Raw genomic sequence first — 27,661 nt, forward strand, 5'->3', positions numbered from 1 at the left:
CATGTGACTGGCATGTCCCACGGTTCCATGCATCACACAGCATTACAGTATGATGTCATCTCAGGACCTCAACGATTCCAAGCAGACTCTGAGGTTTTCTGACACTTGGCAAATTCAATAGGAAGTTGAGCTTCAAGTAATCAATTTTTCATGATGGAGACTTTACAAAACTGTCTTAGAAAGCCTTAAAACTACAGATTTTTTTGTTAGACTTTTGTTAGGTCTCTGGCTTACACTTTGGTTTCAGTTTGTGCCAGGGGTCATCAGAATCCCTGCTGTCTAAAAAATTTATCAGCTAGCCTGCGCTGTGCAGTGGCGTTTTCCCATTTCTTTCATATACTTCATGCTGTGAGCGGGCCCCAAAACAGCGGACGGTCCAACTGCTGCTTAATACAGAAGAAGGCCCTGTGTGACCATTTCATTGACCTGCTGCCTCAAATCCTGGAGCGAGAAACAGAAAGAGAGAGAGAGAAATAAATAGAAAGTTTCCTGGGCCATGAATAGGGACTAGACTGTACCGGAGCACTTTGCAAAGCGTCAAAGATTCCGGAGAGAGAGCAACATTAACCAGGTGCAGAGTCGGTGACCGCACTGTAAAAAGGCCACCACAAAAATATCCCAAATAGGGAACAGGTTGTGTAACCACTGTAACCTAGGAGGGGTACAGACAGAGGAACACCTCCTTCCTTTCTGCCTCCTTTTACCAAAATACTCCTAATGCACCAGTCAATTTTACTTCCACCTACCAAAGAGGGGTAAAAATACAATTGAGTGAAGATGATGAAAGTGTAGAGATAGCAGTTCAATATACTCATTCCTGCCACAGTGCAAGAGAGGAAACTGATGCATAATTGATTGCCTAAGTGTCTTTGGGATGGGGAGAGGGGGTTGCCACTTGTTTGTTGTTTTTGTATTATGCCATACAAGCATGAAATTGAAACTGAATCTGAATTGTGAGATGAGCATGAGAGAGAGGGACAGGTAGAAAGACGTGGTGGTGGTGAGGGTACACAAGGTGTCCCTGAGAGACAGAGAGATGGGGGGGAGGGGGGTATGAGACATGGGGCAAAGAGAGGAAGAGCATGGCGGGGGGGGGGGTGTCACAGAGAGAGCGAAAGTAACAAACAGACTCAGGGATCAAAGAAGAGTAAAACAGTACCTTAGAGAGAGACGAAAAGAACTGGGGGCAGAGAGAGGTAGAAACAGACAGACAGACAAAAAGGGAGGGAAGAGACAGACTGAGAGGCTGAAAAAGAAGCACTCATGGTGGAGCGAGAAGGGGGGGGGGGGGTGTTGGAGCCAGAGAGTGTCAGAGAACCAGAACCTCAGCTGACCCACTCACCTGACCGCAGCATAGGTAATCCCAGGTGTGCGCGCTGGGCTACCCAGGCGAGCAGGGAACAGCGCCAGCAGTCAGATCGCATTAAATCACCACGGCCACCTGGGCTTGCTCCTCTGAACCGCCTGTCCTCTGCTGCAACAGCTCAGCGGGGGATGGGATGGGCGTTTCAGCGACAGGGCTAAAGGTGACTGAAAATAGGCCAGCGAGAGAAAACATCCAACAGGGAGAGGTGCCGCAGAGGGTGCATCCTCCACCCAACACGAGGTGTGCCCACTCACAGACTTGTATAATAATAGCAGTCAATGCAAGGTATGCAAGCTGCCCTGTATAAAGGCGAATAGACAATAATGAGCAAGTAAATAATGCAGACACACTCTACGTGCAGACTGTATCGAGAATAACATTGGCTTTGTCCTTCTTGTCCTTACACATCAGAGGCCGTGTGCTGGGTAAGATGCTATAGCGTACACCGAATGTCTGTGCACGGCTGTGTATCAGTGTCATTTACAGTTTCGAGTTACAACACCGTGATGTTGTATGCTTGCCATCTCACCACAAACCAGTGCCGTTAAACTGACACTCTTTCCTTTTAAAAAGCAAACATGGGTAAACGTTCCATCCCTGCTCTGCCACAAGTGCCACGGCATTCCTCAAGTTCAGCCTGCGTATGTTCCGCATTCCGGAACAACGGCCACTGTTGAGAGCTTTAATCAGACAGCAGCCTGTATCTAGGTGGTCTGTAGAAGCAATTTGCGTGGGGAAAAAAACTACCGCTTTGTCTTCTGCTATGCATGCCCCTCCCACCTCTCTGTGATGTGATGTAACCGTTGCCTCATCTAATCCGGTGGAAAAAAAAAATGACCTTAGGAGGACCTTGGCCTGTGTTGGCTTACATCATGTGTGTGAAAGATGGACAGGTCAGTTCGACACAGGATTTTATGGGCCTCCCTCAAGACTGAGGGCCCCACAGGTCATTTTTGCAAGGGCAAGATCGCTGAACCCGGACTCCTCTGTTCCATCAGATACGCTACCCCCTAAGTGCTTTCCAGCAAAACCCTTCCTACACCTCTGACCTTTGACCCCCCCCAACCCCCCCGCACTTTCTGGCACGCACCATCTGTTCTGCCAATGTACTGTCTGAGAGCCTGTCACGCACCCACAAGCGTTCCAGACTGAGTGGGAACGGTGAAGGAAGACCCGACTGAGCCCGAAAAGGCTCACGTCACACCGCTACTCATCGAGCTCCACTGGCTACCAGTAGCCGCCCATATAAAGTCACTAATGCTCTCTTATCGAGTGTTTGCAGGCTCCGCTCCCATCTACCTGAACTCCATCTTAATGGCTTATACTCCCAATCGATGACTGCGTTCCTCGCATGAACATCGCCTGACATTGCCTTCCCTATGCACAAGGCAAGCCCAGTCCAGGCAGTTCTCGCAGGCAGTTCCCCGTTGGGAACTGTAAGAGCAGGGGCGTCCCTCTCTATCTTCAAGAATCTCTTGAAGACTCACCTCTTCCGAACTCACCTTCTCACCTAACATACTAACATCTCTAACCCTCACCTTATTCTGTCGCACTTTATCTTATAGCACTTATCGGTTCACCTTTCTGTCTGCATTGTCTTGCTTTATCCCTTACAGCTCCCTTAGCACTTCGCGCATACTACAAGGCCTCCTTTCAAACTGTAGCTTGAATGCATTCCTCGTATTGTAAGTCGCTTTGGATAAAAGCGTCTGCTAAATGAGTAAATATAAATGTAAATATACAAACAGTTTTTTAGTTATTATTGCATTGCTTTAAGTGTCATTAAGGCATGCGCGTCACCACGTTTTCTGCATCATATGATCATTCTGAGGCCTTTTACAGGTGAGTCCCATTGTGTCAGGCTGCCTTGCAAGAATGGTGTGAAAACCCTTCTTCTACCGTTCCTCCACCATCTGATAAGAGCACATTCTCTGCTAGCTTTCTTCTATCGTTCCCAGTTTTGTCCGGCTCTCGCTTAAGAAAAACCTCTCCGTGGATTTTAATGCCATTAGCAGCTGTGATGAAATTTTTGCTGCGGCGAGCTTTGTCACAGATTCCAGGTTAGGGCTCGACAGCTCATCCAACTATCTTGTGATTAGCATTGCAGCGTTGAATTGGAGGTTTTACTGTACTTACCCAGAGCAATTTACATATGTTCCATTCATACATCTAACCCAAATGGCTGCAGGCTCAGTCCCCTGGTGGGGGTATCAACCTGAAGTGCTTCCGAAAATATCCAGCTGAATAGATGGATTACGTGCAAAACTTGAGCTATGTCACGGATAAGGGTGTCTGCTAGGAAAATTAACAACAGTAACGCCATACAAGGCATCACAGTCTTGTGATCCTCATCCTCCGCCAGCCTGGAAGGACAGATAGCCCCTATCAAATCCGTGGTCCCGGAATCGCCGCCAGCAACTGGAGGCCAAGAATGACAACAGGGATAACAACAGGGAAGCAATAGCACCAAGGAAAAAAAAATAAATAAATAAATAAAATTTATTAAAATTAAAAACATTTGAGTGAGTTGGAAATGTTCTGTCAGATACTGTACAATCTTATTCAAATACACTAAAATTAATGTTTGTTACTATTATTTTATTCTTGTTTTAAAACATACCGTGGCCCCTGGGAACACAGTTCTGCCCACACTCTTCTCTGTTGTGGCAGCACTGGGGCGCATGCTTCCTGCAGGGCAGTAGGCTGGGGAAGCCGGGGGAGGAGCTGGAGCCCTATGCTCCAGAGGGTTGTTGGTCTAAGTCCCCAGAGTGCGTTGGGACCGCGCTGCGTAGCCTGAAGCAGAAGTTTGCTTTACCTTCACGTGACCCTCTTCAGACCCGTGGGTAGGAACTCAGGACGGAACAGGTCTGATGTTGAATGCAACTTTTAAGCATCGTGAGAGGGTTTCTGTCAGCACCCCAACCCTGAATAATGCATAGTGGCGTGGTTGCGTGATCATAAATACACAAGTGCAATGAAAGCCACGGGCTCTTCAAAAGAACCGCTCGGCCTTTCATTTTCTGCCAGGGCGTAATCGCAGATAGGATCTGCAGTGCAGACGAAAATTGGCCTCTTCACTGCCTCGCCTGAAAAACGGCTTGTCAATCCCCCACCCCCACTTCCCCCCCCCCCCCCCCCCCCCACCCCCCAAAACTCCCGGTCGAAGAGCTGACAAAGCGCGTGGGGTTGTTAAAACATCGCCGTGACCTAACGACCTTGGTCATGTTACGTTGAGCAGAGGAGTGGAGATAGCGCCATTGATCCCCGGGCCCTCGGCCTCCCGCATTATCAGTCGAGGGGCTCGTCACTGCGCAGCTCCCCGCGTGATGACTGACATAGTCTGCAGCGCTGGAGAAGCAAAACGTGGCTCAAGGATTTAATTATCTGTCGATGAGCGACGTCTCATCTGAGCTCTTAACAGAAGACAAGGCGTGAGGTGAAACTCTGTGGTGGATCTCTCTACTCCAGCTCAAATGCATTGCTCTGGGGATAGAACTTCTTTTTTTTCAATGGCAGAAACCCAGGGAAAGTCTTCGGTCGGACATGCCAAATAGTTAGGAATCATTTTGTTGGACAAAGCAAGTAGCTGGCTGTCTGCCTTGGTACATCCAAACAGACTCTTTTCCCTGGGTTTAATTTCAAAATGTTTGCTGATTTTAATTCAAGTCCTTCCCTCAAATGACTAAATGCATAGATTCAGATTCATTTGACAGTCTAGTCTGATGAATTATGTAACGTACGATAATAGTAATGAAAAGTGTGGGGGTTTTTTTGTAATTTTTTACTCATTTATTCTTTTTGTGCAGAAAACCATAGAGTGCTCTTGGATTGCGGATGACATTTTTCCACCTGTCTAAACACTGCTCAAGGTCTCCGAGATGTCTGTGGTCGTTTCTCTGTGCTCTGACCCCCAAGATTTGACGTTCAAACTGATCCAATTTCTTACATGAGAGCTCATTTTTCGGGCCATTTGCGGTTTTCTTGCTTCACATAAAACATCACCGCCCCACCAGCGTAAGACTCATGACTGAATGGTCCAGATTTCCAAATCTCCGTTCGTGTGATGGGATACTGGGAGAGAAGGAACGTTTCGCCAAGAATACCCTCAGTGAGCATGACGCTTCTCCTCGTACCTCATTCAATTGATTTATGCCTCATTCGTCTAAATTAAAAGGGAGATTAAATCAGTGTGTCCCAGCCTGTGTGAATGGAAAACCCCGTATCAGCCGGCTGCATGCAGTTCAGAATGAGAGAGCAGGGCTGGAATAGATGCGCACCTCAGATCTTAATGTCTTGATAGGAAACCGTTAGTGAATAGGAGGTTGAATCGCATGGGTTTCAAGGTCTTAAAAAGAATGAGAATCGCTGCCAGAGCTCGCCCTTATTCCCTTAACGCTCGTGGATGGACACACACGCACATGCGCGCGCGCACGCGCACGCAAACACACACATGCATACACACAAAAACAAGACATAAAAGGCAGTTGAAATGAGAACAGATTATTCAGCCAATCTATGCTCCTGTTTGCCAGCAGTTTAGTGCATCTAGCACTGTGCCAGGCTCAACCTTGAACATTCCTTGAAGACAGTCTCTTTTCTTACTACAACCTCTGCTAGTTATTCTATGTATTAATAACTATGTGTGGAAAAACCACTGCCCATTGTCATTAAGAAATCTACCTTTGACTCATTCCCACCTAAGCCCTTTCGTTCTGCTGACAGAATTCAGCTTGAAATACCCTCTGTAGTCTATTTTACGATTACTGCTACTACTTACTACCCTTTAAAATGTAAAAACCTCAGTCAAACAATCCCTCAGGTTCCTTTTGTTGAGATCGAAGAGTTTCGGGGCATTTTCACAGCCAGTTGGCCTGCAAGCGAATAATATTCTGGTGTATTAATTTTCTCGGTTTAGCTGTGCTGTCTTTCAGACAAGGAAATTTACTTAAACTTATTGACATTCTAATTTATGTTTGATCTACTTGCTGCTCCACCCAGATCACAATTCTGTTGGCCTCTTTTAGTTTCAGGTTTTCAGCTGCAGTTGGTTCATGTGGCATAGTCCCGTGGCAGAAGTTCCCTGGAGAATTGGCGGGGTGTGATGGAGAACGCAGACACCCCGCCTGCTGTACCCCTGCTTTTCCAGTGCAACTTCGTGCTTCCACACATTACGAAAAAGGGTTGCGTCTGTCTCTAAAAAAGGTGTTGTCCCTCTGGAAACGATTCACGGGTGACATCTGGAAAACAAGAAGGAATCGAGTCACTTCCTGAGCCATCACGGGCAGAATTTGTTGCCCTTTCTGGGTGGCTTGTTTCCAGTTAAACGTGAATGCCTTTGCATCCACACTGCAAAACTTTAGCCAATCACATCTCCATGTTCAAGGGAGAAGGCTTGAAACCCACAGCAGGCCAACCCCTTTTACATTGGTCCCATGGTCTGAAAAACATAGAATGGTGCCTTTCGCCTGGAGGAGGTTGCTGCAAGAGCTTGGGAGGGAAATGTAGTAGAGCTTAGTGGTATAAGTGAGAACATGAAAAAACAGCAAAAAACATGATGTTACCTCCAAGAGTCAGAGCTAGAGTATAATTTTTCACTTAGCTGGGGCCCTTGGTCATTGTTTTAGCTGAACCTACCTCTCAGTGATGCAAGCGGGCAGTGAGATCAAATCCCGCAATAAACCTAGCTCCTTCACAGTTAGCAGACTGATGGAGCTTTACGTTTTAAACATTATCCATACACACAGCCAGATGTCCTCCTGAGGCCATTCACATTCAGTGCCTTCCTCAACAGCTGTACCACCAAGAATTCAAGCCTGCAACATTTTGTTTATGAGCACAGCTCCCTTACCAACATGACACTCTGCTGCACCTCTTTGACATCATTTCCTTTTCTCTGAATGCTCTTGTTTCCTGTTTCTTACTTCCTGCTGAGGACCTATCTCTTCACATGGTTCCTAGGTCCCTCCAACCTTGGACCTGTCTGGAAGCCAAACATCTGGACCGATGCTCTGGGTCAGCACATTTCTGGGAACTGACTCTCAATGGGTTTGGACTGTACCACCGGCTGTGTGGTATTGTTTTCATAATTGGGAAACGTATTATTGCTTGAAAAGTGCAGAAGAGCTTGTGGCTTTGTGGTTTATGCGACCTAACATGTCTTTTGGCATACTGATGACAGGCTTACTGCCACCACAGAACAGATGTTGTAATGATTTGTGGGCCATGATTTCATTTTGTGAGCGAAATGTGATCAGTTATTGAGAATACAAAAAGAGTGAAAGTTTTCTTGACTTCTCTACTCCAGAGAAATGAAAATACTCAGAGAATGTCATGCCTAGAATAAAAGTGGTCAGGACTGAATGAATCCACACTGAATCAGTCAGCAGTGGATGTGCCATCACTGGGTAATTGAACTGGGAATTTGCTGGTAGTGTCAGTCAGTGAATGAATCTCTCAGCAGTGAATCAACTCTGTCCAGATCCCGGTGAGGCTGAGTATGATTCTCTGCATTGTTACATCACTGATGATGTAAACCTGAGTAAAACTGAATGACCCTGAGAAAAGCAGTTCACTCCACTTTACGGAATCATACAGCCAAATGTTGCTATGGGGACAGTGTTCTGGAGTACGAGCTAACAATCTATTCCTGGAATTTCCTGAAACTCACAACTCTTGAGCTATAAATAAACAAAAACAACAACATGGTAGTATGCTGTTTGCATCTAATCTGCTGGCCATTTCACCCTTTTATGTCAGCTTTGTGTGAAGCTCTTTTGTTGGAGCTGAAGCCTAGGCCAACGGGGCTGCTCTGGGCCCTGAGTCGTGACCAGATATGTCCTAATGCTTTCTCTCAAGTGGTGACCTGCTGGCTGACAGGAGCCTGACCATGTCATCGTCTCCCACTCAAGAGTCATTATGGCAGGCAAAACCAATCAATCACAGACTGGCATGCAGTATGCTCAAAGGAGATAATTGCTCTCAGTCCCTTCACTGGAGAGCTCGCTTATCTTTAATTGTACGGTGTTTTTAATTATTGTTATTATTCTACATTACTGGAAATCAGTGGAAGGTTGGTCTTTTAAAATAAGGGTCTGCTGTATTTTTAGAAGCAGAGTCATAATGCCTTTTGCGCTGTCTTTATTCTTTCATAGAACTCCCGTAAGCTGTCACTGCGGTTGTTCAACCTGGCTGCTGTGAAACACAAGCTACTGGTTTCTCGCCAAATGTTGCCTTGAGGCAAAGGAGCAAAACATCTCAACATCATTTGAGACACATTCGATACCACCGTTAGTGAACCGTCAGAACGTCCCGGGAGGACTTACCTGGATGAGAGCGCTCTTCTCTCACACCAGGGGCATCTGTCTCCTGAGTTTAGACCGACAGGCAGCGTAAGAAAACCCCACCTTCGTTCTCTGAAGGGGGTGTGTTGTGTGTTTCCCTTCCAGTTTCTTTTGAAGTTGCTCCTCTGTATTTGGAACTTCTTTAGCAAGAATTGATGGTGACAAAAATGTCGCAGAATTGATAACTAATAATGAGCTCTAATAGCTAATGATATCTTCATCAGATATGATTCCACAGAATTTGACAGTCACATCAGATTACCATCTTCTACAAAAAAAGTATTACTGACTGTACATTCATCATTTATTTTCAAACATGTAGATCCAGTTGAGTCCACACCCATCTCCTGGGAACTCTCCTCCATTGGTCCTCTCTGGTAGTGCACCCTCTGGGGCATGGTCACAAAAAGAGCTGGATCATATTTCCCTGACCTTCCACATCAACATCACATGACAAGAAACCTCTTTCTGGGAACAGGTGTCCTATTGAATTCTTCCACATTTCACACTTCTATTCTGTTATGTCTGGTACTCATCCTCCTCAGGTTGAGGACAAATGGATTTCCTTATGTCGTGCTCCCTTCTTTCACCTGGACGACCACAGATTGCTTGAGCCAAGCAGGTTACTGATGTGCAGGCCAGTGAGCTTCAGTATGTGTGGCTAAACCTTACCTTCAATAAGTATGTCCATTTAAATAAAGATCTGCAACCAATTAGCCGTTTGTTTTCATATAATGTAATGTCACTACCTTTTCACACTTCATATATAACCAGTTTAATTGAGTCACATACAATTTGATTGTCAGAGAGAGACTGGAAATCAGTTAGTTAAAACTGTCAAGTGGCATGCATCTGTAAATTCACCTAACAGAGGGGTGACAGCACTCCCTCCCCCATCCCCGCCGAAACCATACTCCAGATAATGTATATATAGACTACAATGTTTGATGTTTGAAAGTGATATGATCTCAACCTACCTTTGTCACTGACTCATCCATATTTAATGTTGTCTTCATGCTTCATGGAAATGAATTTTGCTTTTCATAGGAAATGTAAAGGTATGGTCCCTATCAGGGGCAAAAATCATTACGTAGGAATTTTCATACAGCATGAAGTCTGTGTCTTTAGGGTTTTTGGTTTGTTTCTCCTGTGTGTATTTGTGTGTGTGTGTGTGTGTGTGTGTGTGTGTGTGTATGTGTGTGTGTCTTTTTTAATGTAATAAATTTTGTTGTAAATGCTTGTGTAACAGAAAAAAAAATCAGTGATCTTTTTTTTCCTAAAAAGGAAACAGGTGTCTGTGAGAAAGGAAACCTGGGTATCAATTAGTGAAATGGTGTTGAGAACTGAGAAATGAGAATTGAGAAAGATATCTTGAAGGAGTAGCTTACTGTTCAAAAACAGAACCTTTTTTCAGGGACATGGATGAGCATACATTAGTGCCTGTTTCTGGGGGCTGGTCGGGCGTGGGGGGGGAGGGGGGGTGAGCAGCGGTTTGTGTGGGGGGGGGGTCAGCCTGATGGTGAATCGAAGCAGAAAGCGGCTCGTTGCAGAGTCATCCAGGAGGAGAAAGGAAAATGACCTTTCAGTCCTGTGAGACAGGAGCTGATTCAAAACAATATTTTATACATATATATATATATATATATATATATATATATATATATATATATATACACATATGGAGTGTTTATTTTTTCACTCAACCTTATCATTGCTGGTCAATGGCAGATTTTGCCAGCTTTTCTAAAACTTTTCCGATGCAGTCGTGCCAAGAACCCCCCCCCCCCCCATTAGCTCTAATGTGCGATCCGTGCCTGGACTTCACCAGCGCTCGGGATTCGGCGCTGACGAGATGATTGCCCTGTCTGCTGAGGAGCACAGCGCTTGTTTTGTTTTGCGTAGGGGACCGAACGAAAGGCCCCTGCCAGGCTGTCATTAATCTTCTGCCTGGTGAGCCGCTGCTTGTGTGAAAGGTTCACCCAGAGGCTGTGAAAATAACTACTGTGTGATAATGAATGCAGTGACAATGGCGTTGTTGTGATGAGAGGTCTGAAGTGTCGCTCTCTCTCTCTCTCTCTCTGTCCGCCTCTCCTGGCCTCTTCTCTCCCCTTTACCTGTTTCTCCCCTTTTGTACAGCCCTTGGTTCCTCTTCTCTTTACATTATATCACATTATTGTCATTTAGCAGATGCTTGTATCCCAGAGCAACTTACATAGGTTTTTACAGTTTTTATGCGTACATACAATTTACTGATGCAGTTATGTGTTATGGACCTTGCCCAAGGGTACAGCAACACTGCCCCAGCAGAGGACTGAACCAGCAATCTTCTGGTTAAAAGTCCTGCTCCTTACCACTGTGCCCCACTGCTTCCCCTCTTCTCACCTCCTCCACTGGGCTTGTCTCTTGCTCCTCTCCTCTGCCCTCTTCTCCTCTCTTCTCTCCTTCTTTCTCTATCCTCTTCTCCCTCCTTTGCTTACCTACCCCTTTTCCTCCCTCTCTCATCTTCTCTCTCCTCCTCTGTTCTGTTTTTCCTCTCCTTCAGTCCTCTCTCGTCTTTGTCCCTCCTCCTCTCTCCTTCTCTCCTGCCCTCCTGTTCTGTGAGGTGCGCTTCTAAGGCATGTCATTTTTGTACATCCATGAATAATAGGCTGAATGCGCTCGTAATCACACCATCACAGTCTCTAAGTTCTCAACCACGACGCAGCAGGAACGCACTCTACGCCTAACACTGCGTGACCCAAACTGGGTGTGTCGAAAGCGCAGGACTGCTGTGTGTTAGCGTTCTCCGTCCGCCATCCCTGCCATCAGGGCGGCATTAGCTCCCAGCACTTCTAACGGCGGTCGTTCTGTGAAATCGTTCCCCTCCCTCTGAAGCACCTGATTCCAGGAACCTGACACGGCTTCGCGAAAACGGACGAGCCGTTCGACAGCTCTGCTGACGCCAAGGGGTCCGGAGGTCAGGATGTAAATGATGCTTGTTCCCAGGTGGGAACAGAGTGCATTGAAATCGCTTCCTGCTATTGAAAAATAACCGTACATGAATCTGGAGATTGTGGTGGGTGGGGAGAGTTGGCTTTATCACGGGAGGCAGAAGAATGGAAAGCGCTGGTTGCCGTGCACCGTCAGCCCCAGCACTAAGATGGCTGAGATTTCTCAAACAGCTGCAATGTGCTGATGATTGGGAATCCAAAACTGGCTACTTTCCAGGCAGTAAAGGGGCACTTTGAGCACAATCTACAGCAGTGTTTCTCAATCCCACTCCTGGAGCCCCCCTGTCCTGCATATCTTCTACCTATCTTTGCTCCAAACACACCTGATTGAAATGACTAACATGCTCTTGACTAAATCAGGTGTGCTCAGCTAATCAAAAGTGCCACTTTTGAGTCAGGTAGGTAGACCAGGGAAAGATGGAAAACGTGCAGAGCAGGGGGGCCCCAGGAGCATTAGGAAGCAGTGATCTACAGTTAACACAATCTCCTTAGTGTGCTGTCAGACCTTTCCACACTGATCCCTAATGCAGGATTGGCTGCTGTAGGACTCCCTACGCTAATGTGACTTACATGGAAAGTGCCAGGAAGTGTGGCTGCAGTGTGGCTTAGTGGTAAGTAGCATTGCCCTTAACTGAAAGGTTGCTGGTTCGATTCCACCTCTGGGGCACTGCTGCCATACCCTTGGACAGGGCACTTAACCCAGAATTGCCTCAGTAAAATCCAGCTGTATAAATAGATAGCATCTAAAAATGTAGCATATGCAAGTTGCTCTGGGTAAGATGAAAAAAGTGTAAGTGCAAGAAACGCAATGTACACAATGCAACACTTGCATACATATACAGTATATTTTTTTTTCTAACCAACATTCCATTCCATTTACCAATGCTCCGTGTGTTCAATTTGCCAACGCTTCATTTATTTTCATGACTAAACGCCCTGATAGGTTTATTGGGGCCACAGTGATTTGATTAAATTCTCACTGTACCGGAACGCTGCTGAGGTCATAAAACTAGAGGTGTACCAAGGGGTTAAAAACAGTCAAAACCCACGCAAAGAAGATTTTTGTTGAAAATCGAGGCTTATACTTCAGTTTTGACATTTCGCGCAAAGTTGTGTTTTGACCGAACCTCGCGGAGAGTGTGGCTCATTATGCTGTATCTTCCGTTGTGTCCTCCCCAGGATATGCAGGGTCTCCAAAGTTCACCTCGCCTTTGATGCGATCGCTTTGTTTCCAGCCAACACATTGGTGATACATACGCTGTTATACAAGTCTTACATAACGCGCCGGGATGTAAACATCGCGTTGTTGGCGGGGAAGAGCTCTCAAGTTGTTGTTACCGTTGTTGTTGTTGTGCAGAGCAAACCCATTTTGACGAGCCCGTCTGCACTGATTAGAACGTGTTGCTGGAGGGTCACAGTAAAGCAGAACGGTCCCCCAGGGCAGAGATGAAAGAATGTTCTGGAAGAACTTGATTGTCCGCAGAAAGCAGACCTCTGAAAATGAAGTGTGGGTTGTTTTTGCTTCAGTTCTGTCTTCCACGGTTTGGGAGCAAAAATGGAAAAAAACAAAACAAACCAGGACCACACACACACACACACACACACACACACACACAGCATCTCCTCCCCAACCTCCGACAGACTACCTCCAGATTTCCAGTATCCCTTTTCTCCTTAAGACAAAGATAAAGGTCAAATGCGCTAATCTACTGGAACAAGGTATAATGAATATGTCACTGTAAAAAGCAGGCATTACGTGCTGGATATTTAATAGATATCTACTGTATTGAGTCTGATTACAGCAGGGAGGCCTGCATTTTATATTGCACGGCTTGTGCAGTGGAGAGTAGACCCATTAAGAAATCCCTCCGTCGTAAATTCTATAAGTGCCCTTCACTGCGCTCGTCTCTGTCCTGCGCCAGAGCCCCCAGCATTCCGTGCAAAGGGAGACAAGGAGAAGACAAAACTTAAACTGCAGAGCCACGTGAACAACAGCACACCCACGGAAATACCCATCCTGCTCAAAGAGGGACTCAGGATGTGTGCCGCTGCGCTACTTCCCAGCCCAGAATACTAGCATTTACAGGCTGGTGTATGAGGAGTTACAGGCTGGTATAAGCGACAGCTTGGCGCATTGACCCTTTCGCGCGTACCGGTCACTCCGGTGTGATTAGCCGTTTAGCATGTATGCTAAAACCGGTGCGATTGGAACACTAGATCGGTAAAATTCTAGCCAATGTTAGCCTTGAGGAAACAGCGATTTAATGTTAAAAAGTATAGCAAATGCAGCGGTGAGAACTATGAGAAGCTTAATGACGTTAATGAAAACATGACGAACCGTGTAACGTAACACATGTGCTACATAGCATGAAATAAGTCACATGCGAAAGGGTTAATCAAACAGGCTGGTGTAATATCAATGAAAGGTTGGTGTATTAGAAATTACAGGCCTGTCTATTCTGAATTACAGGCTGGTATACTAGGAGTTACAGGCCAGAATTACAGGACTTATAGGTTGGTATGTTACAAATGAGAGGCTGAAGTATGAGAAATTACAGGTTAGTATATTAAATGCTGGTGTGTTAGGAATTACAGGCTGGTGTATTAGAAAAGAAAGACTTATTGGTGTATTAGGTGTAAATGCTGGTGTATTAGGAGGTACAGGCCCGTGTATTGAATGTCAACAGCTCGAGAATGATACAATTAAATCTGGGATGCTTGCTGAAGAGTGTTTTAGTGAAAGCTCTGTCCCGTAGGGGGCCATCAGGGGGTTAGTGGAGAGCCCCACTGCTCCTGATATCTGTCTGTCTCTGCTGAAACCTACTCTGTCTCCATCCAAAGCAGTTTCTCATTCTCATCTCAGGCCCCCCAGCTGGTACAATCCAGACAGACACACTGTTAAACAACACAGATGTAAACATTTTATTATTCTCAGGAAAATCTCTCCAGTTGTGTTTAGTTTGTGTTGTTTCTGTCTGCATGGGGGCGAAGTCGTTTTAAGAGCTAATGTGCGTGGATAGAGAATACAGAGGAAAGGTCACTGGCATGCAGACAACCCTGGAGGCCCAAACTGAGACAACCTCCTCAAAAGTACGATTACCGGCAAAAACCGGTGAAGTGTGGATCCATTTAGAGCCGGAATGTACAGCTTGTAGACAGCCATCCCACAGCCAGCAACACGGTGCTGCGATACTCTTCCTTATTACATTATCACCATTTAGCAGACGCTCTTACCCACAGCAACTTACACAGGTTGCAATTTTTACATGTTAACCATTTATACAGTTGGATATTTACTGAAGCAATTCTGGGTTTAGTACCTTGCCCAAGGGTACAGCAGCATTGTCCCAGCAAGCTTTCAGTTATGAGCCCTGCTCCTAAGCACTATGCTGCACTGACCCCCCCTTTATCCTAGACTGATGGCCATTGTCCTCCGATCCTGTAAGCGGGTAGTCACCTGCCCTCCCCCAAAGAGCAGGTAAAGACGTTAAAGGTAGAACCTCGATGTTCGCAGATTCGCCATTCGCCGTTTCCGATGGTCTCCCCGAGCAGCACTCTCTGACCCCGCCCTCAGTGGATATTCCCAGGCTCCATGTTCATTTTTCATATTATCTGCGTTCCCTCATCATGTAAACACACACATTAATCACCCATTCATTTGCATTATTAAAATCATGTGTTTGTTCAGAACAAATCCCCCTTGAGCGCGTGAGTCTATTATCAGCACAGTGAAAGACTCACGGCTTTTATCCTGTTCGTAAGAATGTACCCCCACAAACGACAAGGGTCTCCTGTGATTAGAAGCAGGAGCTAAATAATTAATGGAAAAATGCAACAAGCAACAGTAACAGTGTATAAAAAACGAGTTTTTAGTTTAAAAGAAAGGGCATATTAATCAAGGGAAGTATTCAAGGAGGCAAAACCAAATAAATAAAAGGATAAGATCATGGTACAAATGGAACATTCTGTTGTGTTTTCCTACTCTTCTCTATTAATACCTTCATTTTGTGATTTTTTTCTTTTCTTTTTTCTTGAAGCTGTTATTCACTCTTGTCTTTTGCCTGTTAATCCTAAATCCAAATCATACACAAACAAAATGAAATAAGTGTGTGTGTGTGCGTGTGTGTGTGTGTGTGTGTGCATGTGCGTGCGTTTTTGTGTGTGTGCGTATGCTTGTGCGTGCGTGCGTGCGTGTGTGTGTGTGCGCATACGCGTGTGTGCATGTGTGTGTGTGCGCATACGCGTGCGTGCGTGCGTGCGTGTGTGTGTGCGCGTGTGTGACAAGAATGTATCAATGAGGGTGTTTTCATTGGAATTGCTCCTAATTCCTTAAATTGTTTACATCTGGCTGCAAGTGGCTCCATTTAAGGAGGTTGAGAAAAGCTGGAAAGCTGAATGCTGCTCAATGACTCAGTCAAGGGAGTAAATTAAACCTGATTCGCGTTTTGTCTGGCCAAACAACGTCATTCGAAAATTGCCCCCAAATGGCTACAGAAGCCTTTTGAACGCTACCATTTCGAACTTGATTTTCCTGTTGATGGAAATTATCTTCTTCAGCCTCTGGTTTGAGGTGTTCTGCTCTCTCTGAGTCACGGCTGGCTGTATACTCTTGCAGTGAGGTCTGCCACTTCTGTAGACGTCGCTTCTATAGATCTCCAGCAGCGCAAATGGATCGTTTGAAAAATGTCAGTTGGAGGTCTCCCTGGATGAGGCCGTGCGCCAAATGATTGGCTGATGTAATGTAATGAGGTGCTGCTCGTTCCCTGGCATTGGATCAGAGAAGGTTTCTGTGCAAAACCTTTGAGCTTCATCAAATCAGGATGGGTTTACAGCGGACATCAGATGACCACAGTAATGCATTCACATAATATGCAGATTTGTGGGTCCTGTGCAACACCCCGTTTTAAACCCACACCTGAGAACAAAGGGAAAAATATCAAAGTCCTGGAGTTTCAGCATCATAGTCAAAAGAAACTATGGCATTTACGCTCACTATGAGTCCACATGTAGCGTTACATGCGTATGTTTACACAACACTCATATGTGCACACATTATGCATGCATGTTTACACGCTACAACAGGGCACTTCAGCCTTAATCATGGAGGACATTTTTGTTTCATAACTGTTCAGGGTGGTCGATTATATTTTCATAAAATATGCACAGCTGCCACTTGTAATGTTCTGCATAAAGCACTGTTGTTACCTTTGATTCATTCCCCCCGGGGTAGTAGCTCATCAATTTAAAATGGACTCATTAAACAAAATTAAACAACACTGAAAAATTGTCCTGCAATCAATAACAATTGGGAAATCAATCAAAATTAATAATAATACAAACAAGAACATTATAACAATTATAAACAATTATAAACAAAGAAAGGTTGACTAAAATTTTAAGCATACTGGGCAAACAGCATAGAATAAAATTTCAAGTAGACACAACATGCATGTAGGCATTTCTTTTTTCGTGTTTCTCATTTTCTCAGTGACCAGGAAGAAGGCCTTTTATTGAGAGTTAAATAGTCCTGAACTATAGTATATTTGCATTTGTATAGCAGACAGCTAGGAGTACTCAGACAAAGGGCATGTGAGCAAGAGGTTTGTTTTTACAGATCTCTTATTCACAACTTCACCAGGGAGTGTATGAAACAATAAAAAAAAACTATTTACAGTAAACAAGGTCAGTAGTGAGGCAAAGGAACCAATGTGGTAACCCAAAAGTCTCAGGTTGGACTCCCATGCGTAGTGCTATTGTACCCTTGTGCTCCTTTCTTCTTTCTTTTCTTTCTCCTTCTTTCTTAACCTGAGCTGCTTCAGTAAATGATAAGTGTTTACCTGGATAAGGTGTAATGAACAAAGTGCCTTGCTCTGGGTAATTACAATGTAACATCTGTTACATTCAGGTGGATATGATTTTTTTTCACTTTCCTAGAAAAAATAAATAGACACACACACACACACACACACACACACACACAAATCAGTTCAGTCGTGATCTCAAAAAACATTTACAAATAATTGTCCTAAGAAGCGAGGATGTAAAATGTAAAGATTGCCTGAGCTGTTTCGCTGTAAAATATGTGAAATGCAATGTTAAGCATCTGCCCCGAGGCCTTTTCAGTCAGCTCTGTCTATTATCCTGGAAATACATGCTCTGCTCGCCTACTAAAACCCAATTATATTCCTCTTTGAGAGATGCTTGATTACTCTTTTAGAGGCCTCCGAGAATGCTGTTTCTTCATGTCTTTCTCTCTGTATTTAATCTTTCTCCCCCCTTTTCACCCTAACTTTGGAATCGTCGAGTGTACATGGAGCTCACTCCACTGCAACCATAAATCGTTTTTTTTTTTTTTCACTTGTTCTTAGCAAATTTTTACAGATGAATTGTCACAAAGTTCAGTGCACAGGAGCGCCGAAGGGGCATGACAAATATAATCTTCCGATGCATTTGAATGCAGCCGAAGGGATAGGCGCTTTCGCACTACAAGTCCCAGAGTGCACTGCAGCAGAGAGACCGGAATACAAAGGATGGGCGCTTCTACGCTGACATCATCTTCACAGTCCAGTGCCTCAGGCTCCCAGCCGCCAAAGGTTCCAGCCGGCCTTGGAATATACAGCCTCCAATCAGAATGAGCACCCTTTAAGACTGAGCCAATCAGAAGCATTGTTTTCCCATCTCTTAATCTTAAAAGTTAGAACATTGAAGGCATTGCAGATTAAAGAATATTTAAGAACAGTGAGCAGGTTTTCTTATTAGTTCAAGTAGTTATTATTTAAGAGATGTTACCAAATGTTTTTTCTTTTTCATGCATTGTATATGAATTGTTTTGTAAGTAGCAGGAGCCTATGCTGTTACTCTATAGTCTGATGCTGAGACTGCTGTTTTTGGTAGATGGTATAAAGTAGTTCATACGTGCTGTCACAGATACAAAAGCACTCCAGAAACCTTACCCATGTGAATGCAGCACCCCTGATTTGATGATCTCCACATTTTTGTTACTTTATAAGGTTTTGAAATATTTGTAAGCCTCCTTAGAATATTCCTTCATTAAGGAAATCCAAATTGCTCGAGAGTACAGTCAGAGTGCACTACATGGAATTTAAACCAGCAACCTCCTGGGTAAAAGGTTAGTTCCCTAACCACTTCATTGCCTCCACTGTGAAACTGGTGTGTATCACTTTAAACAAATGGCTTTTTGATCAGAGGTTGCTGCAGCAGTTTGGCTGCACCGTATATGTTTAATTTGCAATGGGTTTTGTGTAACATTTTATGTAATAATGTTCCAAGCAAAACTGGAGAACACCATCTAATTGAATTTAGCAAAATGCAAAAATCAGTTAAATGAATGAAGTGGTTTCGGGCACAGTTTCAGCCGTGGCACTAAAGACAAGAGTCATTTATGTTACATCACCAGACCAGAACGCTTCGCAGTCACAACATACACAGAGGCGTTCTGATCCATTTAGGGCCCTTTGAAATGAATTTATGGTAACGTTCTCATAAATCGCTGGAGCAAAAACGATCGCGCTTTATGATAAATTGCCTTTACCATGATTTGCCTCATTTACTTTTTCTGATAAGAGGGCTATCTTTAGCATAACATTAGCAGATGACATCATCTAAAATGCAGCGCACGGAGCAGCACACTGAGTTTATCAGAGGGCGTGACATCGCAGAACGGAGGAGAGAAAGTGAGGTCACGTGACATCTCTCTGCCTCATCAGTGACCTCGGCTCCGGAGGGCCAATCAGGTTGGTTCGCTAGCCAGGGCATATTTACAATGTACTGTACAAACTATGTACAGACGGGGCCTGAAGACGCACCTCTTCAGACTCTACCTGGACTGAGCCAGCACAAAATTGCTGCCCCCCCGCCCATCAGTGCTGTCGTAAATTGCTGTGCTTTTTGAATTGTTTCTCGTCGCCGCCTTCACCCTGACACTCATTGCGCTGTTTGAAGTTGTTGAAGTTTGCTGTTTGAAGGTGTATCGTATTAGTTGCCCTATAGGCTGTAATTGTACAAATCTGATAGTACTGTGTCCTCAAACAGACCTTGCTCTCAGCTGAGAACTGTCTGATTGTGGAACTGTACACATCCTGTCCCCGTACTGTCGCTATACTTGCTGCATGCACTTTTGTAAGTCGCTTTGGATAAAAGCGTCTGCTAAATAAATAAAGGTAAAATGTAAAATGTAATGTAAAACTATGTCTTACAAAACATTCCAGTATAACGTAATGTGTGAGCCAGTTTAAATGCAATTGCATTTATGCACAGAAGGCCTGAGAATACATGGGAAAATACCAATCGCACAACAAATCAAATTTGATTTTAATTAATCTGTTTATTGACGCTGAATGAAAGTAATTGCTTGCATTCAAATAGACAGTGAGAAATGGCTTCTTCTTCTTCTTTTGCCAGTCAAAGACCTCAGTCTTTACATCATTGCATGCTGGGAAAGGCAGCCAAGCTGAGGTCTGTGCCCAGCTTACTATGTAAACTGTATAAAGAAATGTAAATTAAAAGCCCTGGCTGAACAGCGAGTGGCGTACTTGCTCTTATGCTTCTGTTCAGCACCCAGAACGAGTCTGATTGAACTGCCAATGATGCACTCTCTTCTATGAACACCACACTCGAAGGCAGAGTGATGAGAATCCTAGTGATACACCTGACGGGCCAAGCACAATACTTCAGCAGGTTCACAGGGCACTACAGCTAGATAAAGATAATTATTGCCATTCGGCATAAAGCATATAATTCCTGAATTATAATTTCCTGCATTGTATAGTGTTGTGACAGTTTTTTTTTCCCTCTCTCTCTCTTTTTTTTTTGCATAATTATCTCCATTAAAGCAGCGTCTAAAGGGCTGGCAGGCAGATTGGATTGTTTGTTTGCTTGCTTGGCTGCTCATCAATGCGGAGAGGGAGGCTCTAATGTTTATAATTGAGATAATGGGTCTAAATTTAGTGGGGGTGGGGATGACGGGTTGGGATACAGACGAATACGTCTGCGACACGGCCCGCAGCCAGCGCCTACACTCAGAGCCGTGCAGGAAGGCAGCGCGCAGATCTCCAAACGGTCACAGCGGAGCGCCCCGTCCTCTCTTTTACCTTTGGGCGGAGCGTGAGCGTACTGCTAAAAGATTGCACGCTGGAATTTTTTTGTTTGTTTGTTTCGTCTGGTAAGCGGATTAAAAAAATAATAACAACTGTAGAAGAAATTAAAGCTTTTATTTTGTTGCTCTGCAGAGCTGTTTTGATGTTGCATCAGCAGAGGGCTGCTGAATTTATGCATGTGCGAATATCACATATGCATGCTGTCGGCATGCTCTCCGCAGCGCTCTACATTCCATTACGACCATTAAGAACTTTGTTCTGAAACGGGGTTAATTGGGAGGTTTTGCGATGGTGACGGTCGGTCCATTTTTAAACATGTGCCCTTGAAAACACTTGCCCAAGATTTCTCATGCTGCTGTCTTCGTGGACTAGTGAGGATTGTTTGTGTGGAAAAAGTAGCCACACGACAGAGATGCATGTTTTATTTGCCACAATAACTATTTGAACTTTTTTTTTTCTCACTCTAAATCTCTAAATGTTACACACTCCCTCTCCACTGAATTAGAGGTGACAGGATGCCTGATTTAAGGCTCTCTGCAACAAGTCAGAATTTTTGTAATCATGATATGAGCTCAGTATGAGCCCTGAATGTGAGCAAAGCATTTCTATGGGAATGCTATTGTTTCCTATGATTTCAGAGACAGTGAATGTTTTTAGCATTGCCCTTCTCTACCTCCAATCCTTTGAAAAAATTCGCTCTTCCCTGTAATGTCTTTCAGTCTTGGACTTGTATGAGATTGGCACCATGAGAGAATTTTATTTTTTTCTTATTTATTTGCTTAATTTTCAAAAAGTCAGAGCTGTTTGGTGTGCACTTGCTATAATAAAGGTGAGTAAAGAAATGACACGACACACGTTTGTAAAACTGCAGTTGACTTTAAAATTACACTTTTATTTGCAGTTGACTTTAAAATTACACTTTTATCTCTTTTTCTTTTTTTATTTATTTACTTGTTGTAACTAGGGACAGCAATATGGTGTTGTGGTAAGGACCAGGGCACATAACTGAAAGATGGCTGGTTCAATTCTCCACCAGGGCACAGCTGTCGTACCCTTGGGTAAGGTACTTAATCTACAATTGCCTCAGTAAATATTCAGCTGTACAAATGGATAAAATTGTAACCTGCTGTATGTATGTAAGTCGCCCTAGATAAGATTCTCTGCTGAATGTCAATAATGTACTGACTTCAGTATAAAGCCTTTTGTACGGGATCATACCACACTGGCACCAGGATCCGAAATGAAATTACAGATGCCAGCAGAGACTGGCCCACCCAGCCCTGCTAGGAAGAATCCACAGGGAGCCCCACAAGGATGACAGGCCGGGAATCAGCTCTGCACCCCCACCCACCCACTCAAATTCCCCGAGTGACCCGACGTCTGAGCTGGGCCTGTTGAGTCCCCATCAGCCTTTGTTCCCACGACGGAGATGGATTTTGCACAGGTGGCTGCTCAGCTATGGAGCCCCCGGAGGCGACTGGAAGCTAGTCAGCGCAGGGCTCTTCCTCAGAATTTCATGTGTCAGTGCTGTGCCATTGCTACCAGATGACTAACTCTTATTATTTCCAGTCTAATTTGGAAAACCCTCTTCCAACCCCTAGCTCAAGAGTCTGCTTATTCCCTGCCTGAGAATGTTCAGAGGAATTTGGTGACCATCCCCTCCTGTTACAATTGTTTTTAATTCTTTGTACGCACACACACACACACACACACACACAAACACACACGCACGCAGGCAGGCATGCACACACACTCTCTCACAAACACACACACACACACACACACACACACACATACTAGCTTGTAATCCCCATACATTCCAGGAGATGCATTTTACCCTCCGAACCTTAGCGGCCTCACACTGGAGCTGGGTAAGGGGTGGCGGCTGAGTGCTCACAGTACCTAGTTAGCAGCGGGGAACACCGATGCTTCACTCTGCTGTGTTTCCACTCCTCCACCCAGCTTCCTGCTCAGTCTGCTTTCACTGGGCAGGGCAGTGGCTGGCACTCCGGCCCCTGCTCTTTCCTCACTGCAGGTCAGACGTGCTGGGTGCCTTCCTCTGGGTCGAGGGAAGGGGGTACCCTTTTTATCCGTTAAATGTGGAACCGTCATGTACACAGGCTGATCAAAATGTGCAAAATAAGTTGTGCTGTCCAAGGTTTCACGAGCTCTCCTGACTGAAGCTGATGGACTCGGTAATGAGCTGCTCTCTGTGAGGGGGAGAGAGAAAGAGAGAGAGAGGGAGTCAGAGCACAGTCACCGTTCGTGCCTGTCCTCGAACCGTCCTCTTTCTGTGCCAGGATGTCTGCCTGCCCTTCGTGATTCATGAAGGGAAAAGTGATGTTAAATTTATATTTATATTTGGTGAGTGCCGGGTCTCTTTTTTTTTTTGGAAGGAGGAGGACTGGAAAAAGCCAGTCTATAAATTTCCTCCCTAATGGATCATTAGCCTGACAGGATTTACTGGGCAGCCCAGACCCAATCGATGCCCCCCCCCCCCCCCCCCCCCCCCACCCACCCTCTACTACCACCTCCCACCCCCAACACCTACCAGCATGTGCACGTCCCACGGAGCAGAGGATTATGGGACGGGACGAAGTATCCCCGGGATTTATCATCCCATAAATTCCTTCTGGATGCGCACTGAAGCCGTCGAAGCCATGGCACAGAGTCCTAGCTCTCCTCGACATAAATTATAAACACCAGCGGGTAGCCTGGAATCCGTTGGCCCTTTTATTCACCGTGCTGCCAGCGCCATTATAAACCTACTTGAAGATCCTCTTCATCTGGACAATTTTCCTCTCTTAACTTCAGCACAGCCTTTCAAATGCTCTTACTATTATATATATATATATATATATATATATATATATATATATATATATGCCCACAGCATACAGGCAACTAAGAGTCATCCTTCACTGCCCACCCCCCTTTCCGAAAATCGGACGCACATCTACCCAGGGTGGCCTGTTAATGTCAGAATGACTCGAGGAAGACGATCTGCCAGCATGCTCTTAATTGCTCTTAGTTTGAGCTCTTCAATTTTAATGTGCTCTTTGGAGAATGTGCACAGTGTAATTTCAAAAAAAAACAAATGGGTCTCCATGTAGGAGGGTCAGAACTGGCAATCTGAATTGCGTTTCAGTATTTGTCTCTTCCATCGTGCAGCAAAACGAAAAACGAAAGCAGGGTGAAGCAGAGCAAAACCTCCAATCATGGCCAATGAAAAGACAACACCCTGGATTCGGTCGAAACCAACAAGCAATCTTAAGGGAAACACCTATTTTGTTGAAGCCTTTTCGCGACATTTGAGTGCAGTGTGGCATAGCGATAAGGAGCTTAACTTGTAATTGAAAGGTTGCTGGTTCAATTTCCCACTGAGGCACTGCTGTTGTACCTTTAGGCAGGGTACTTAACCCAGAATTTCCTCAGCAAAAATCTAGCAATATGGACGGATAATGTAAAAAACCTATGTAAGATGCTCTGGATAACAGCATCTGCTAAACAATAAAGTTATATGATGTCCACCCTCCCTTCAAGATGTTTGACCATTTCAGGCTCATCCACCCTCCTTAGGAAGAAAACATAATCTGTATTTCTAAGACAAATAATGACTGTTTAAAAGGATCCTTAATGTAATGCTTCTGTAATATGCCCATAAAAACATTAGCCTTTTCAGTCCCCATGGCTGTCCCCTGTGTTTGTAAATACAAGGATTTTTCAAGCGTGAAGTCATAACTTTTCAAGGAGCGATGCAACCATCTGGGCAAACAGGGACGTGACTTCCTTGGGATAGTAAGATCGCCACTTTTAAGATAAGTGTATAGATATAGTGATTCCCTCAGTGTGGGATGTTTGTATATCAGCTTGATACATCTCGTGTGACTAAAAGGTCAGATGATGCCAAATTTTAACCTGATCTTGCCAGAAAATCTTTTCTGTCTTATTCTGTAAGGGGGAAGTTGGGGGGTGGTGCTGAATGCAAGACAAGGTTTCATATGAAAGTGAGTACTGTGTATTGAGATTAACTCCTGGATTGCAAGGTGCATATTGTTCTCCCAAGCAGATGGAGACTGCCCAACACAGAAAAGATCTTGCGTCAGTTGTAATGTTTTGTGTCAAATGTTTGATGTTGTAACTGATGTAAATCGTAACTGATGTAAATCGCTCTGGATAAGAGCATCTGCTAAATGCCATTAATGTAATGAATGGAGGAAAGGTACTCTTAAGAAATAATGTTTTTTTCTGTTTTTGGATTATTGGTCTGTCTTTTACCAATGCCAGTGTTGGTCCTGTTGGTCTGGTCAGGACCATTTGTGAAGGTTGGACAAGCATTACACCAAAATTTACACAGCGTCGTGGCCAACCACTCTCATATACTATAAGTCAGCTGAATCCAGGACATTTTGAATCACTTAACCTGAATCACTTGAACCTATTTCACAAGGGTGTCGAGTTCGGAATGTTTCCACTTTTCTATCTACGGTGGGAACAGGAATATACTAACTCCTCCTTAAAAAGGCGACAGCAAGTAAGAGCCTGGACCAGTGCATCCAAGGAATTTTGATGCATGTATCCCATCATACAATCCATATCCTTGCTATGGCTCTGTCTTTTGATCTGTCACAGAGAGGCATTCTGGGTATGAGTGGTCCCCTGATACGCCTCATTCCCAGGTAAGAGTTATATAGAATCCCAGGACTGGAACACCTCGTGAGCCACTGTCACTCCATTAGACCCCAGCACTGTAAACACACCCCACATCACTCTCCATCTTAGCGTTTTAAGCACACTGTAAATTGAATAAGCACAGTAAGTAATTGCCACGGGCAAGCTGCCAAAGACCTTTGTAGCCTTTATAAGCTTCATTGTAATAACTGTAAACAGAATCTATTTTATTTCCCCATTACCATAAGCCAATAATTTATTGTTCTATTACATATGTTTTTTTTTCCCTCAAAGCAGCTCAATTTATGTTGGGGAGCTACAGATAAAGACAATCAGGAGTTGTTGTGTCAGATTCAATAAAAAGGATAAGCATTATTAAAAGCAATCTATGAATTTTAATGGAGACTGTTCAATAGTCAATTACAATGGCTGCCACTCAGTCTCTATCTCTCTGTCTTAAGTGTAAATTCAAATTCAAATCAGCCTTACCAGCGTGACGAGCAAATAATGAAAACAGTCAATAGCAGGAGGGGGCACTGCACCAGGAAAAACACTACATAAATGAAGCAGTAATGTCAATAACAGTAGCAACATTAATAATATTGATAACTATGCCCAGGTGTAAGTCTCTTCTCCCATAAGACCAATCAGGATCGGGGACAATAAATTGAATTTACTCATATAGTTTATTCTGAGCGTGATGTATTTTTCATAATGTAGGAAAAAGTGCTTTTTTGCCTCCACCTCACCTGCCTCTAAGTAATCACATAGCCTGTCCTCCTTTGGGCCCTTCTCACTGTTAACTGAGCCGGTGCTTGGTTAGCAAGATTTGCCTCCCCCAACCCCACCCTCGCCAATTTCCTCCTGCTTTCTCACACTCTCTGTTATATATTCTTCTGTCACACCATCTCACCCACTCCTTCAAATTGTTCTCGATTTTCACTTCATTTCTCTTCTGTAGCTAATCCACCCCCCCCCCCCCCCCCCCATCTCCCTCTGTCTCTCTCCCTCTACCTCCTCCATAGCTGTTCCGTTTTCTTTCCCTCTCCCGTGCTCTGAATTTCACCTGTTAAACACATTTGTTCGCTCCGCTCTTTCTGGATTTCTCTTCCCCTCCCTCTCTGGTTCTCTGAACCTCTGCCGCAGCTCCTCATAACCCACGGCACCAACAGCCCGCTTGCCCTTGTCAGACTTCGGTCCGCTATACAATTAATTCGGCCGTCTGCTGGATTTATGTGTGTTTGCATAAGATATCGCAGCCCAATTATTCATTTTGACTAGATGATTGTGGCAGACATAATAACGTGTTGTCATGGACAATTTGGTCTCCCCTCTGAAGAAAATGGGTCAGGGTCATCAAAATCGGACAAACTCGGACGCTTCCTCTGTCCATTGCGTGACCCAGGACGGGACCCTCCGTTCCGTTTCCCAAGCAAGCACCTCGGCTATTTTTATCTCCCAAACTTTGGCTGGAATTGAATCAAAGCTTGGCCCAGTATGCTAATTGCTAATCACTGCGTAAGACATTGTTCTCACCAGGCAGATGGCCATGCCCTCTAACTAATCATATCACATGTGCCACTTCTGAGTGGGTGGAAGTGTGTGTGTGTGTGTGTGTGTGTGTGTGTGTGTGTTTTTGGGGGGTGAAAGGTCAGACATAACCTTACGCAACTGTGTGAACTGGGAGACTCAGAACTGAGAGTGACTAAAAGCAACAGGTTGCAACACTTGCATGGCAGCCATGCTGTCTGATGTTCCTCTGTTCACAGGGTAGACATTTCGCCACAGAGAGGGCTGTCTGTCGGATTTCGGCGACTGGGGTCAGGTTTTTGGGCTCATGAAGCCAGCAGGAATTGCTGGGTGGAACATTTCCAATGATCCCAGATCAGCCACGCAGATCAGCGTTTCTCTACCTACGATTTGCCTGGGTGAAGTCAGAGTGTATTTCTACCCATGTGCTCATCCTTATCTGTGAGAGACTTGTGTTTGTTGGATGTTTAGGACCCAAGAGAGGGTATAGCCTACATTCAGTTCTTGTTTTGTTTTGGCGTTTTTGTACAGTATGTTTATGTTTATTGTTAGCCGTGACGTCCTGGCTGTAAATAGTCTGCACTGGATCCTGGGTACAGCACCAACCCTGAATAAATCTCAGCCATTCTTTCAAAGCATTCAGCCGCC

This window comes from Megalops cyprinoides, chromosome 1 (assembly GCF_013368585.1).
Source record: "Megalops cyprinoides isolate fMegCyp1 chromosome 1, fMegCyp1.pri, whole genome shotgun sequence".
Classification (NCBI taxonomy): Eukaryota; Metazoa; Chordata; class Actinopteri; order Elopiformes; family Megalopidae; genus Megalops; species Megalops cyprinoides.